This window comes from Hypanus sabinus, chromosome X2, assembly GCF_030144855.1.
Source record: "Hypanus sabinus isolate sHypSab1 chromosome X2, sHypSab1.hap1, whole genome shotgun sequence".
Classification (NCBI taxonomy): Eukaryota; Metazoa; Chordata; class Chondrichthyes; order Myliobatiformes; family Dasyatidae; genus Hypanus; species Hypanus sabinus.
Window position 1 is genome coordinate 13,482,437 of NC_082739.1, and position 11,188 is coordinate 13,493,624.

The 11,188-nt window shown below is 42.3% G+C and overlaps 1 protein-coding gene across 1 annotated transcript in view; it reads right to left on the minus strand.

Annotated features, from left to right (window-relative positions):
• The window catches only part of LOC132385161 (ubiquitin carboxyl-terminal hydrolase 2-like), a 133,261-nt gene extending 123,229 nt beyond the window's left edge, over window positions 1-10,032 (minus strand). Inside the window, exon 1 of the mRNA XM_059956993.1 lies at window positions 9,922-10,032. The gene's annotated coding sequence lies outside the window, so the exon portion shown is untranslated. The remainder of the gene's footprint in view (window positions 1-9,921) is intronic.
• Window positions 10,033-11,188: the final 1,156 nt, after the last annotated feature.

The window sequence follows — 11,188 nt, forward strand, 5'->3', positions numbered from 1 at the left end:
ATCCTCCTCGCTGACGATCCACACTGGTGCGCCTCAGGGGTGTGTGCTTAGCCCACTGCTCTGCTCTCTATATACCCATGACTGTGTGGCTAGGCATAGCTCAAATACCATCTATAAATTTGCTGACGATACAACCATTGTTGGTAGAATCTCAGGTGGAGACGAGAGGGTGTACAGGAGTGAGATACGCCAACTAGTGGAGTGGTGCCGCAGCAACAACCTGGCACTCAACATCAGTAAGACGAAAGAGCTGATTGTGGACTTTAGGAAGGGTAAAACGAAGGAACACATACCAGTCCTCATAGAGGGATTAGAAGTGGAGAGAGTGAGCAGTTTCAAGTTCCTGGGTGTCAAGATCCCTGAGGATCTAACCTGGTCTCAACATATCGATGTAGTTACAAAGAATGCAAGACAACAGCTATACTTCATTAGGAGTTTGAAGAGATTTGGTATGTCAACAAATACACTCAAAAACTTCTATAGATGTACTGTGGAGAGCATTCTGACAGGCTGCATCACTGTCTGGTATGGAGGGGCTACTGCACAGGACCGGAAGAAGTTGTAAATCTAGTCAGCTCCATCTTCGGTATCAGCCTACAAAGTACCCAGGACATCTTCAAGGAGTGGTATCTCAGAAAGGTGGCAGCCATTATTAAGGACCTCCAGTACCCAGGGCATGCCCTTTTCTGTTACAGAAGCCTGAAGGCACACACTCAACGATTCTGGACAGCTTCTTCCCCTCTACCACCCTTGGACACTACCTCACTTTTTAAAATATACAGTATTTCTGTTTTTTTGCACATCTTTTAATCTATTCAATATACATATACTGTAATTGATTTACTTATTTGTTATCATTTTATTTATTTATTTGTTCTCTTCTATATTATGTTCTGCATTGAACTGCTGCTAAGTTAACAAATTTCATGTCACATGCCGGTGATAATAAAACTGATTCTGATTCGATTTGTTTGATCTTGACAGCAATTAAAATTGCACAGGGTTTTTTCAGTACGTGTCTCCATTATTCCTAGATTTGTAACTGGTCCTACAACATAGCTATTATTAGGTAACTTTTATATTACACCTACCAGTGACTTCTTTCCCTTTCTGTTTTTCATCTCCACACAAACCAATTCTACAGTGATCTCATCCTTTATTAACAGAGCTATCCCATTTCCACTTCCTTCAGATCCAGCCCAGGTTAACCTGTAATCACATCTGCAATAGCTGTTAGATCATTACCTTTATTTCTATTTGTGCCATCATCTCTCCCATCTGGTTATGAATGCTGCATGCATTCAGAGATTTTTTTTTAAACTTTATATTATCAATCTTTCTTCACCTTACTCTGTTTTCAGGCACACTCTTATGTTTGTATGATCCCTTCCATTACATGCTTGTTATAAAGCCAGAGAAGTACACGACAGAAAGAGGTCCTTTGGCATTTAAACTGCCTACTCCCATTGATCTGCGCAAGGACCATAGTCCTCCATACCCTACTATCCAAGTACCTATTCAAACTTCATTTAAACTTTGAAATTGAACTCACATGCACCACTTGAGCTAGCAGCTCATTCCACACTCTCATGACTCTGAGTAAAAAAGTTTCCCCTCATGTTCCCCTTAATCTTTTTACCCTTCACCCTTAATCCATGACATCTGATTGTAATCCCACCCAACCTCAGAGGAAAGAGCCTGCTTGCGTTTACCCTGTCTATACCCCTCAGAATTTTGTATTCCTCTATCAAATCTCCTCTCAATTTTCCACGTTGCAAGTCCTGACCAATTCAATCTTTCCTATAACACAGGTCCTCCAGACCCAGCAACATCCTTGTCAATTTTCTCCGTACTCTTTCAAACTTATTTACATCTTTCCTGTAGGTAGGTGACCAAAACTGCACACCATAATCCAAATTAGGCTTCACCAATGTACTATACAACTTCAACACACAACATCCCATCTCCTGTACTCAGTATTTGACTTATGAAGGCCAATGTGCCAAAACCTTTCTTTACAACCCTAACAACCTGTGACATCACTTTCAATGAATTATGGACCTGTATTCCCAGATCCCTTTGTCCTACCACACTCCTCAGTGCCCCACTGTTCACTGTGTAAGACCTACCCTGGTTGGTCCTTCCAAACACCTCACACTAGTCTGCATTAAATTCCATCTGCCATTTTTCAGCCTATTTTTCCCCTCTGCAAGCCATGATAGTCCTCCTCACTATTTACTACACTCCCAATCTTGGTGTCATCCACAAATTTGCTGATCCAGTTAACCACATTATCATTGATACAGATGACAAACTACAATGGACCCAGCACCGATCCCTGTGGCACTCCACTAGTCACAGGCCTCCAGTCAGAGAGGCAACCCTCCACTACCACTCTCTGGCTTCTCCCACAAAACCAATGTCTAATCCAATTTACTACCTCATCTTGAATACCGAGTGACTGAAGCTTCTTGACCAGTCTCCCATGTGGGACTTTGTCAAAGGCTTTGGTAAAGACAATGTAGAACATCATCAGCCCTCCTGGTAATTTCCTCAAAAACTTGAGGAAGATTGGTTAGACATGACCTACCATGCATGAAGCCATGCTGACTAACCTTAAACAGTCCCTGTCTATCCAAATACTTATATATCCGGTCCCTTAGAATGACATCCAGTAACTTTCCCACAAATTATGTCAGACTCACTGGCCTGTAATTTCCTGGCTTATTAATAGAGCCTTTCTTAAACAACTGAACAACATTGGCTATCTTCTAATCCTGTGGTACCTCTTCTGTCGCTAAGGATGAATTAAATATCTCTGCTAGGGCCCCTGCAGTTTCAGCACTTGCCTCCCACAAGGTCCGAGGGAACACCTTGTCAGGCCCTGTCATCACTCTGACTCTGCAATGCACTGATGTCGTTTTTCCCCCCTATCTAAATACTCCTTCATCTGAACCCCTATCCTCTATTTCACACTTTCTTCTCGCTGCTGCCACCAGGAAGAAGGTACAGGAACCTCAGGACTCACACCGCCAGTTTCAGGAGCAGTTATTACCCCTAAACCATCAGGCTCTTGAAAACAAAGGGGATAATTTCACTCAACTTCATTTGCCCATCAATGAAATGTTCCCACAACCTATGAACTTACTTTCAAGGTCTCTTTATCTAGTGTTCTTAATATTTATTGCTTATTTATTATTATTTATATTTGCAGTTTGTTATCTTCTGCACTCCATTTGAACGCCCTAGTTGAGCGGACTTTCATTGATCCTGTTATGGTTATTATTCTATTATGGATGTATTGAGTATGCCCACAAGAAAATGAATCTCAGCATTGCATATACCTGTAGTGACATATATGTACTTTGATAATAAACTGACCTTTGAACTTTTTTGAATTTAGCTTTCATCTCTTCAAATGGTGCTCTTGGGTTCCCATCAACCTGCCAAATTGGTTTAAATCCTCCACAACAGCACTCACATCCCACCCTCTGTCACTCTGTGAGAATTTTCTGCTAAAATGCAACCTATCTAGCTTGTGGGGAAATCACACCACCCCAGAAACAAGTTTAGCTCCCCCAAAGTTCAAATTAAACCCTCCCTTCAAATGATCTCTCCAGCACACACTCATCATTTTCTCAACCCATCTCTATACTCACTCACATGTGACACCAGTTGCAACCTGGAGATTTTTTTTCCACCTAAGAAGTGGTTTTAGCATCCAATCTGGATGCCATAACTCAGGAGTGCTGCACTGCAAGCAACAGCCTATTTGCTGAAGTTGTAAACTGAAATTTGAACTTACTTGATTTTTTTCCAACTCAGAGGAAACAGAGCTATTGCTAAGCCAGTCACTTTTGTAATCAATCCTTCCCCTCCATGACCAACTTCAGAAAGATAGAGTTTAATATGAGTCATGACAGTTCCAGTGAAATGGCCTGGCCCAGGCATCATTTCTTCTTCTCTCATATGTAGACAGGGCTCTGGTACATTTTTAATGTTGCTACTCACTCTATACATATATTTGCTGCATTGACAACAGCAACAGAAAGCTTTAAATCCAAGCCAATAATCTATTACCTGCATTCAGTGGTAGAAAACATATCTATGTGGCTCAGACAGTACTAGAGCCCAGAGACAGAACATTATAAAAATCCTTTTCACCAGCTTTTCAAAAGAAGGTGTGAAGCTCAAAGGACTTAAGACTCAAGAAAAGAGCAGTCACACAGCAGCAAAAACTTCGAGTAAAAATTATGCATATTAGGAGGAAGAACAGGCATAATGAACTGAGCTGATAATTAATAAACTAAATTTATTTAGTTTATTTCAAATACGGTGCAGGAACAGAAAGCTTTAGAGATGAATGACCATCTATCTTTGAAGCTGGCAGTACAATTTGTGCATACAGTATCCAAAGTGTTATTAAAAGAGAAAGAGTATTAAAAGAAGGAAGATGTGTTAAATGTTTATTAAACACTGGCAAGACCGTAGTTTCATAAAGGTTTAGCAAAAAATATGTATTTCCATACACACTTGTGAAGGATATCCAGGAAAATTTGCCCCTGCATAAGAGACCTCAGATAAAGGGAGAAACTTGATGGTGATTTCAAAACCAGCAATAATTTTAATGGATTAATTTGAAAAATCACATCTCCATGGGCAAGGACTTCAGCAACCAGAAGTTAAGACACTTCAGAGAACTTACAAACAAGAGGCAAAAGGATAGAAATAAAAGACAAAGGAAAGAGCAACATATTCACAAACACGCTTCACCCTAAAAGCATACAGACACTTTCTTCAATCTACTCTCAGCTCCCTTCGTACACGGATCCACCCCCACACACCACATCAGCAGGTAAACAAATTTACACCCCCCCCCCCCCAGCATGCAGAGACCATCCCACCTACCACACATATATGGTCTTTTACACAACTCATGCCAACGCATACACAAACAAAATGTTCTCATCCTCACATAAACACACCCAATCCTCTCCAGCCCACCCCATCCACTTGGTGTGAATGTCCAAACGCCCACTAGTTCTGCTTGCCCGCACCCTTTCCTTTGCAGACGCACCCCCGCTGAAGAAGACGACATTCAGTCATTAATTTGAAACTCTACATTGAACCTGCTTCCACAAAGGTTATAATAAGTCAAGAGTTGAAAACAAAACTGTAGGTTTTCCACTCACAGCTTTGCTCTGTCTCCCTGCAATCCGAGTTGTAATCTGCCTGGAGAAATAGTTGTGGAGAGATTCTCCATTGAGCTGGAATTAGGATCAGGATTTGATCTGCCCGAGGCCCTGCTCCCCTCCCACCATCGCCTCTCACACTGTCTTTCAGTCACCAAGTGGTATACTTGTTCTCGCTCCTGTAACTTGATCCAGACTGGAAAAAAAACAAACGCTGCTAAAACTGCAGTTCTGCGTTGGCAAATGGTCACCAGATACCGGTGTCAAGTGACCTATTAAAGGAATGAAAACCTGGTCTCTTACACTCTGAATTTGTGGACATCATGAACCCTACTATCGCCCAGAAAATCAGCTGAGACGGGGCTCATAAACAAGTTAAAAGCCTGTCAGTTAAAATCCTATCCAGCTCACAGCCTGGTCAAAACACATCTCCATGACCTGTAAAACTGAATTGAGTTCACAGCCCAGACCGAATTCAACTCTACACCATATCTGTCACAGAGACACACCCAAGAGGCTGTAGAATCTGAAATCAGGAGGAACATTCTCCCAGACTAGAGGAACTCAAGGGACTGAGCAGCATCTGTCAGTGGAAATTAAGTGTTGATGTTTTGGGTCAAAACTCTACATCAGGGCGAGGATAGCAATTGTTACAACATGCTTGCAGCCCTAAGTATTGAAAAGTATTTCTATTCCCGTACTATATCAGTACAGGCATGCCCAAGTTCTGAGGAAGGGTCTCAGTCCGAAACATTGACTGTTCATTTCCCTCCATGAATGTTGCCTGACCGGCTGAGTTCCTCCAGCACTTCATGTACAATGCGTAAGTGGACACGTAACCTGAGCAGTTTCTATGGCCTCTAGGCTCTGCTCTGCCTTCAATAAATTCATGGCTCAACTTTAACACCCTCTCACACCTGATGTTCAAAGGGCTGTCAGATTTCTGACAACAATGATTATATTTCATAAGCATTTCAATGTCACCATCGTGCTCTGGGCTATTCTGAGGTTGTGGGAGCTGTTCAATTGCCAGCTCTTTTTTTAGCTAATGGCACCTTCTGGATTATAAAGGAAAGGTAGCTGTACTTGGTCAAATTGACGTCATTGCATTTGGTCACTTGAACAGTCCAATCAATCATATAGACAGTTCATCAACTCCAGCAAAAAGCAAAGGAAAAGGGCCAAAAAGGGCTATACAAAAATTAAGGAAAAACAAGCATTCCTGACTTTTATATGAACTGAATGATGCCACTAAACAAACAGCAGAAGCCCAGGCTGTGAGCTGACCTCTGATATCAGTAGACCAGTTACAGGAACAGTCATCAGCTCTACCTCATCACCCACATATAACCTCATGAGTCACATAAGAAGTGGGACAAGAGGCAATGTCCAAGAAATATACCAACACCTGAGACTTTGACTGGATTCTAACCAGAAATTCATTCCTGGGTATCTTTTATTCTATTTGGATACACAGTATACACCAAAACAACTCATTATATTCCTGCTCTAGAACATTCATTATTTACATTTTAACCCCTGAAAAACCTTGCTCAGTTTTCAGTTAATAACTCGGTCTCTGTCTATAGAATCATACAAAATTGGATTCACAGGAACAGGTCATTTAGCTCATCAAATCTGTATTCATTAGGAAAAATGGGTTACCCGGCCTACCCAGAACTAGTGCCATAGCCCACAAGTCAAAGATCAGGTATACATTCAAGCACTTTTTAAAAATTGAGAATTTCTGCCTCTTCCAGCCTTCAAACATTAAATTTCAGACTCATACCACTTTTCAATGACTTACCCTCAAGATGGAGTGGGTGGGAAAGGGAAAAGAAACTGGGAAGTGGGATGCTGTGGCTTGGAAAGGACTCTTTAAGTTCAGGTAATCTACTCCTCATCAGTCCCATTCTCTGTCCTTCTGATCTACCCAGGCCCATCATCCATCCTCACCCCAACATTCCCTTCTGCCCATCATACTGCCCTTCTTTGGTTTCTCCTCCACTTAGTATTATTATTCCTTGATCTGCAGCCTTGTCTCCACCTACTACCTCCCAGCACCATCTCCACCCTTCCTTCCAGCCTGACTCCACCTACAAGTCAGTAAATCAGCCTCTCTTCGCTTGGATCCATCTCTTGCTCGCCAGTTCTTGCCCCGTCCCTACCCCATCACCTCTTTATACCAGTAATCTTCCCTCTATTTTTTTCAGTCTAGATTAAGCATCTTACCCAAAACATTGACTGTCAATTTCCCTTTGTCGATGTTGTCTGATCCTTCAAGTTCCTCCAACAGCTCAGTTTTTGCTCCAGTTTCCAGCATCCACAAGTCCTGAGTCTCCAAGCTCAAGCCAGAACTGAACTCACATCCAATAAATTATGTCTTATGTCCTCAATTTGATGGGAATCAAAATCCCCCAGATATCGCAATGGTAAAACTACTCAGTAACTCCCTAATGGACATACACACTGTAGATAAAGCAGATTTGGATTGTTGCAGCACTTCCATGAATCAGCACAACCTGGTCTAAAAAAATTTACCAGAATCGAAAATGTTGCCTCATGTCACATTACCTTGTTCCTGCCTTGCTCCACTTTTAAGCTCTAGATTGTGTGATTATCTGAAAATGTGTTTTAATTTTCTTTCTCACCAACTGTGAAAGCAATTTCTCATTATAGTCAACAATGTAACCGTGGAGACTCCCATCAAACCGTCAGTCAACCTCCTCCACCATTCAGCACAAACAGGCTTCATTTTGGAATCTTTCTTTAACCCTGGCAGCTGATCCAGCAAATTCACACTTTGTTCAAAAAAAATCTACACATAGTGACCTGCAGGGTAAGGTCTTAAAAAACATCTAATGACATAATTCCAAATCATCTCCTACCAAACTTAAATGATGTACGAAGGACATTTTTGCTCTATGGCATCTGGCTCAGAAAAATCTGTAATTGTACAACACAAGAAAACAGTACACGCCTGACAAGTTATGCCATTGGAATACAATACAGCTGGGTACAGATCTATTATAGTGTTACACTAAAGTACAGGACCTCTGTCTGGTACAGACCTGTCACTGTGTGGCATTGGGGCATTGCGTTATTGGATACAGGTCTGTCACTATAGATTCTGGGTCGATTTGTAACTAAAGTAGGGGCAGTACAAGTGGGTGGAGGTCCTTTACTAATACCTTGGCATGCAAGGACTGTCATTGCAACAGTCGGGCAAATTCTTGGTTGTTATAGGATTATGGGACCAGTCACCCTTCAAAAATCAAGAAAATGTTGCAAATATTCAGATCAAGCTGTAGTATGGGTAACAGAGTGTACATTTCAGGTCAATTACCTTTCCTCTGTCAACTTTCCACTTTCACGTGGGATGCCTGATCTGAATATTTAGTGTTTTCACATTTTATTTCAAATGTCCAGCTTCTGCATTTTTTCATTTCTGTTGATAAATCATATTGTAGTCAAAATAGCTTTCAGTAATGAAAAATCCAGGGAGGTTCAAATTGAAGTTTGTTTGTGCTGAATGGTGGAGGAGGTTGACTGACGGTTTGATGGGAGTCTCCACGGTTACATTGTTGACTATAATGAGAAATTGCTTTCACAGTTGGTGAGAAAGAAAAAATAAAGCACATTTTCAGATAATCACACAATTTAGAGCTTAAAATGCAAGGTAGGAATGAGATAATGCTGCATGAAGCATCTCAATGGGTCAGTCAAATGAGCTGCAAGGTTCCATAATGATGCTTTGGAAGAGGAGCAAGCTTTCTCAGATCATGGATTCAGCAAAGAGGCAAGAAGGCAATTTCAGCAAACACAGACAGCGCCTGCTAATGGGATCCAGTCCAAGAAGTATCAGAGTACCCAAAAGTCAGCAAACAGCAAATCCCAGATATTTCCAATTGCAAAAAATTAGTCATATTCACACATTAGGGTCATACAAATTCCCTTCAACTCCCGTAAACTGGGAGCATAAATGTCACATGTCAATCCCTCAGAAAAGCCTTGTCCTGTATAATTTTGTGAAAAGAGCAGTCATACATGGCAGATTTGAACAGTCTCCGTTGCAATACTTTTCAGAGTTAAATATCTTAGTGTGGGTTACGCAGAACTACCAATGGGATGAGATGCTGGCTGCAGCTGGGACAGGGGTATCTGTACAAACTACAGTACTGAGTTTAGGCAATGCACATGGATTGCCTTATAACTGGCTTTCTGCCACCTGATTCCTTCTTGAAACCAACTCTGGGCCCCTCTTATCATTACTGTACCCATGTCTGAATAACATCCTGTTCCTTGGGCTGGGGAATCAGGGGATATGAGGAGCGGGACATCAGAGAGGAAATCTGACACGATCATGAAAGATCAGCTAAGATTGCACAGAATGGATGCTGGACTAGATCGGATAAGTCGAATAACGAACGCCACTTCTATTTCATACGTCCCCCACCTCATATCCAAACGTGCAGTGGTTGGTGTGACCATTCCCATCTCTGCAAACAGACACAGCTCACCTCCTATACCCAACACTCAACACGCTCCTCTTACACCACCACGCGTCCCCAACACAGTATTTTCCTAACTTCGTCTTCCCTTGGGCACACCCCCATTCTCAACCTTGAGTGCACCTCTTCCGCTCATCTGTCTGGCTCGGGCTGCGTCTTTGGAACTGGCCCGGGTCCGAGTTAAGTACACCTGCAACTGTACGCGGGCCCAGACCTACCTGCCGGTACCTGGACCGGGTCCGCCTCCCGCTGACGCCGCGCCGGTTGCTACAATGTTTCCATTTCTGCTCACTGGAACAAAATAGCTACTTAATTCAGCAGCGACTCCCCTGCGGTCCGCCTTCAAAATCCCGGTTGGCTAAAATCAACGCCAATCAACCAGTCTTCCAACACCATTGGCCTCGCTCTCCCGTCTCCAGGCAACACTCACAACTTGGCGGCAAACGAGAGCTGTTTGGAAGATGAGCCGGTACGCCGTGGACACTGCCGCCTACTGGAAGTAGAACGACACAGTGTCCGTCACCCACGTAAGCACAGGGAGGAATGTGTCCGCATAATACACAATTGATTAACATTAATCTTAATACATTTGCTAGTAATTTCAACACACGTAATGCTAAATTGCCCTGTGCTTTGGACTCATAAATGTCTTTTACTTAGAAAAAGAATACTGCACTTTACAGGGGTAAAGCAAATCGGAAATCTGATCATTGATAACTGCCCTGGGTTCAGTTAGTTAATCACAGTTGTAATTAACTTCTTCGCTGTTGACTCTAAGCGAAAATAAGCAACACCGCATCCCCCATACGCAATTCAACTGCGCTGGTATGGTCCTGGTAACACTGCACTGGTCATTTCCGATATCGCTAATTCGCTTATCGCCGGGTGCAGAAAACCTGTATGCTTTAGCAATGCGTGCGTGCTCCGTTTGAAGCTACAAATAGTTGAAAGTAAAAGCTGCTATATCTTCCATGAAAGAAGTCCAGCCAATGATCAGTCGCTCCATTAAAAAAAAATTGCAGGAACTGAAACTGAATTATTAATGAGTATGTGAGAAAAAAACGAATGTGGAAGGAATGGCTGTGAACATTCTCTCCGCAAAAATTCCGATGCATTGAGAAAGAAGCTGCACGCCACATCTATTACAGATGCACTTCACGCCAGGACAACGACACAAACGGGATTTACATATGAGAAAAAGAACAGCAGATGCTGGAAATATGAAATAAAAACTGAAAATGCTGGAAACACTTAAAAAGGTTATGTAGATTTGCGTGAAGAGAAACACTTAACGTTTCAAGTTGGAAGCCCTTTGCCAGAACTTGAAAGGAGAAAAACAGCAGTTGAAAGTGCAGCTCTGATGAGGGGGATAGGATAGATAGATAGGACAAAAAGATACCCGGTCCAGGTACAGGCAGGCGGGTCTGGGCCTACATACACCGACAGGATGAGGTAAGTGGGTTTAGTTTGGAGAGGGCCTCTGGT